The sequence below is a fragment of the Nicotiana tabacum genome, chromosome 21, assembly GCF_000715075.1.
Source record: "Nicotiana tabacum cultivar K326 chromosome 21, ASM71507v2, whole genome shotgun sequence".
NCBI classification, from domain to species: Eukaryota; Viridiplantae; Streptophyta; class Magnoliopsida; order Solanales; family Solanaceae; genus Nicotiana; species Nicotiana tabacum.
Window position 1 is genome coordinate 10,389,358 of NC_134100.1, and position 5,476 is coordinate 10,394,833.

Here is a 5,476-nt window from a genome sequence, read left to right on the forward strand (position 1 = left end):
GGTGCCAAACAAAAGTCTAAAGGCTCAAAAGGGTTAATTAGGGACAAATTTTATTTGTGATAAGCAATTAAGCTCAAAAAGGGCAAAGAAAGCCTAACATCATTTTTCAAATCGAGCATCACCTAATATTTTGCTTTAATTCACATACCGGGCAAGTTCTAGACACAAATACAATGCATGGACTACACAAATACTCACCACACATGGCATATGACTCATTCCAGATCAGCTCATCAAGACACTCCATTACGAGCATTCAATTCAGTACAAACATACAATTTAAGGCACTTTCGGTGAGATTCAACAATTAAGACTAAGCGTTACACTCTAAGTTCTATTGTATTCAAGTGTGAACACTATGAGTTCTCTTCTATATATGCTAGCTGAAAAACTATATATGCCCGGTTCAAAATAAACCCTTGGAAAATAACCGTGGCTTAAAGAAAAACCAAGGAAGATTTGTTATACTACCTAAAAATACCAAAAATAAAAACAAAAATCTTTTTGTTGTTTTCAATAAGCTCAGTCCCTCAAGAACTCCTATCGAAAAGAATCCGTCATCGGGCCGCGCCAATATTACTACTAAAAAAACAAAACAATATGTTTTAAGCACAATTACTCCAACAATCCTAAATCACCAAAACATTTAAAAACAAAAGTGAAATAATCACGCAATCCCAAAACATTATATATTGTACCACACCACCAAAACATTCCAACAATCCAAAACAATCAAAACAACCTAAAAATCCATAATAATTACTACCATCCTTCCTACACCCCACACTTAAACGTAAGGCATGTCCCCATGACTTTCATTTCTAAAAAGAAAAGAGACAAAGATACTTCCCCCAAACTTCATTCCTGATCTGAGACAGTGTAAGGATTCACATTACATGCACGCCCTAATGCTCTGAGCCAACCCATAAATTTTTTCTCCGACTTGACTTGTCGGTCAGCTATCTCCTCCACACGGTTGCCCAACCCAGTCATAGTGATGCGAAGATCCTCCACGTCTTTTTCCAATGTGTTTTGACGAGGCAATCTGGTAGATCGGGAAGATGAAGCTGCTCGTGATAATGTTGTTGCTGGTGCTGTTTGTGATGCTGATCTTGACAGTCTCGCAGCTAATGACAGTCTTGCAGCTGATGCACGGGGTGCTTCTGGCTGCGCCTCACTTTTAACATTCATTGCCTCATTTTCCTCCTCATCATCATCGTCGTCATCATCATCAAAGCTGCTTGATTCTACCACCTCTACTACCTCCGGCTTTTTCCCCGTTGTCACTTTATCAGCTCGGAACTTGCTTTCCTTTTCAACCAACCCATCAGCAGGTTGATATTCTGGCACACTAGCAGCCCTGCATAGTTGAGTAACTAGTGAAGGGAAGAAGAATCCATACCTCTTGATTTTGCAGCGAGTGAACATCTCATCATACATGATTTTAGCTACGTCAAAGTCGTGACCATTAACAAAACACCAGACAAGACAAGCTCGGGGTCCATTGACTTCCGTTTTATTGTGTGATGGGATCAATCGGGCGCATATGAGATGCAACCAGCACTTTGCTTCAAATGTGAGTGCATTAGAATGAAATTTCTTCCCATAAGTCATCCAGGAAATTTCCTTGCCATGTGCCAAAATGGTCTCAAAGAATCTTTCCCAAATTTCGTATATGGGTGCCTTACCATAGTTATAGAAGTCATTATGCTCCTCTGGAGGTGCAGGCAGCTGATAAGCAGTACGAATTGCCTCAAGTGAAGCATTCACTACTCTTTGGCGCACTGTGACTATTCCATTTGTATGCTCTGGAGCATTGGCATAAAATTCTCTTATAACCATGAGATTTGCCTCACCTGGTTAATTGACGAATGTGCGTAAGCCCCTTCTCAGCAACTCATCGTGCATATGAGGGCACAACCCCTGAAGTTTTCTCATGTCAACACCTCTTTCAGGAATTGGTTTCTTTTCAGCTTTTTCTACAAATCGGTCCTGAGCTTTGGCCGAAACAAATTTTGTATTATCAAATGGGCGTGCAATTGCTGCCTCTCGTGACCTAGCTCTGCCTTCTTGGTTGCTTGAGGAAGGACCTGTGGTACGTCTTTTTCTGGAGTTAGTCATTATACCTGCAAGACAATAACATATTAACATAGCCCAATCCAAAATTCGCGGCTCAATGGGGTTACTTAGACTTCACACTCATCATTGGTCACAAACTACATTTTCTTATTCATGGGGGCTTTTTCACAAACACATTGCATGCATTGTATTATCATAACCCCTTTTACACTTGTTAGAACAATAATCACCCTTATTCACCCATAAAACATCACCAATCAAGTGGTTCTCCTCCCCACACTCATCAACCAACAATACCCCCAAGTATTTCACTAATTTATACATACAATTTATGTACAATTAACACAACATATGTATAAACACTTCAATAGAAATTCGAAAAATAGCAATAAAAATAAAACTAAATTATCACTAACATTATTCTCTGTATAAAAGTACTATACGAGAATAGTTCACTATTATTACATAATACCCATCAATACTATCATTATATTTACTTAAAACATAAAAACAAAATCTGGAAAATAACAAGAAAAATAAAAGAAGAGAATAACTTAGAACTTAAAACTAATTTCTTACTAACATTTCAACTTATAATATCAACACCATTCTTAGAAACCAACTTTAACAACTATAACTACTTTATTTGCATATAAACAAAAATCTGAAAAAGGAAAAAAAATAGAAAAATAAAAGAAAACAAAACAAGAATTCATACCTTTGTTGGAAGAGAATGGTAAAGAAGATGAATGTGAAGATAGAAAAGAAGGTTTGATGGGGATTGTTTGGGAGAAAATGGTGAAGAAAAAATGGTGGAAGAAAAGTTTGGAGAAGAGAAGGGTTTTGAAGAGGGGAAATTGGGTTAGAGAGAGAGATAATTTGTTTGAATGGGGGTTTTTGGGGAGAGGGGCGTTCAGATAAGGGTAATTAGGGGGGTATGATAGTAATTTAATTAACAAATTAAAACAAAAACAAAAACAAAAAGAAATAAAAAAAAATGAAAAATTTCACTGAACTAGCGCGGTCAAATGCGCGGCCGCACTAGTCAGGTGCGCGGCCAAGACAGAGAGCTACTGAACTAGCGCGGTCAAATGCACGGCCGCGCTAGTCAGGTGCGCGGCCAAGACAGAGAGCATCCCAAAGTAGCGCGGTCAGGTGCGCGGCCGCGCACCTGAGCGATTTCTGAATTTTTTTTCTTTTTCTTAGCATCAGCCCTCGTTCACCTGTATTTATTAGTACACAATAAACATCATAATCTAAAATACCATGATCATTGGGTTGCCTCCCAACCCACGCCTTATTTTACGTCGCGGCACGACGCCATATTGCATTATACATCAATTAAATCTACTGAGGTTTTGTGACGTTGAATTCCACCACCCCAATAATGTTTAATTCGTTGCCCATTTACCAAGAAAGTACCATTTGAATTTGTGTCTCGTAATTCAACTGTTCCATGAGGAGTCACGCTTACTACAACGAAAGGGCCTGCCCAATGAGACTTAAGCTTTCCTGGAAAAAGCTTTAACCTTGAATTAAACAGAAGAACTTCTTAACCCGGCACAAACTCACGATGTTGGATGTGCTTATCATGCCACCTCTTGGTTCTTTATTTATATAACTTGGCATTTTCATAAGCATGCAACCGAAACTCATCAAGTTCATTGAGTTGTAGCAGTCTTTTTTCACCGGCTAAGTCCATATCCATATTTAGCTTTTTGATTGCCCAATAAGCTTTGTGTTCTAGCTCAACAGGCAAATGACATGCCTTTCCATAAACCAACCTGTATGGAGAAGTACCTATTGGAGTCTTGTATACAGTTTGGTAAGCCCACAATGCATCTTCTAACTTACCGGACCAGTCCTTCCTATTTGCGCTCACAGTTTTCTCCAAAATCTGTTTTACTTCCCTGTTTGACACTTCAACTTGACCACTCGTTTGAGGGTGATATGCAGTAGCAACCTTGTGTCTCACACCATATTTTGCTAGGACATTTTTCAACAATTTGTTACAAAAGTGTGTTCCTCCATCACTTATCAACACTCTTGGAGTTCCAAAGCGTGTGAAAATGTGCTTCTTTACGAAACTTACTACTACCTTCGCATCATTAGTAGGAAGAGCAATGGCCTCAACCCACTTAGACACATAATCAACTACAACCAAAATATATCTGTGCCCATTAGAATATGGAAATGGTCCCATGAAATCTATTCCCCACATATCAAAGAGTTCTACTGCTAAAATATTTTGTAAAGGCATCTCGTGCTTCTTCGTGATCGTTCCGGTTCTTTGGCACCTATCACAATTTTTAACAAAAGCATGTGCATCTTTAAATAATTTTGGCCAGTAAAAACCTGATTGCAAAACCTTTTGTGCAGTTCTGTCTCCCCCATGATGACCTCCATAAAGAGAAGAATGACAGTCATGCAATATTACATTCATCTCCTCCTCATGGACACACCTCCTTACCAATTGATCTACGCGTTGCTTATATAGAAAAGGCTCGTCCCACATGTAGAATCTCACATCATGTAAGAACCTTCTTCTATGGTCAGCTGTGAATTATGGTGGAGTCACCCCACTTCCAATGAAATTTACATAATCAGCATACCACGGGGTTTCATCCGAAGTGATAGCTAGCAAATGTTCGTCAGGGAATGTTTCTTTGATTGATTCTCCTTCAGTGACATGGCCTCTATTTTCCAGCCTGGATAAATGATCTGCAACCTGATTCTCTGTTCCCTTTCGATCTCGAATCTCCAAATCAAATTCCTGCAAAAGAAGAACCCATCGAATTAACCTTGTCTTGACATCTTTCTTTGCAAATAAATACCTTATAGCGGAGTGATCTATGTAAACTATGACTTTTGTCCCCACTAGATAGGATCTAAACTTATCAAATGCCCATACTACTGTGAGCAACTCTTTTTCAGTAACAGTGTAATTCATTTGAAATGAATTAAGAGTTCTACTCGCATAGGGAATGTAACAAAATATTTTCTCCTTCCGCTGCCCCAAAACAGCTCCAATGGCTATATCACTTGCATCACACATCAATTCAAATGGAAGTTTCCAATTTGGAGAAATGATAATCGGTGCAGTAACTAATCTTCGTTTCAGCTCATCAAATGCTTTCAGACAAGCATCATCAAACTTGAAAGATGTATCTTTCTCAAGAAGCCTGCACAAAGAAGATGAGATTTTTGAAAAATCCTTGATGAAATGATGGTAAAATCCCGCATGGCTTAAGAAACTGCGGATGCCTCTAACGGATGTTGGTGGAGGTAATTTTTCGATTACTTCAACCTTTGCTTTATCCACTTGCAATCCATTCTTAGACACTTTATGCCCTAAGACTATGCCTTCACGTACCATGAAATGGCATTTTCCCTAATT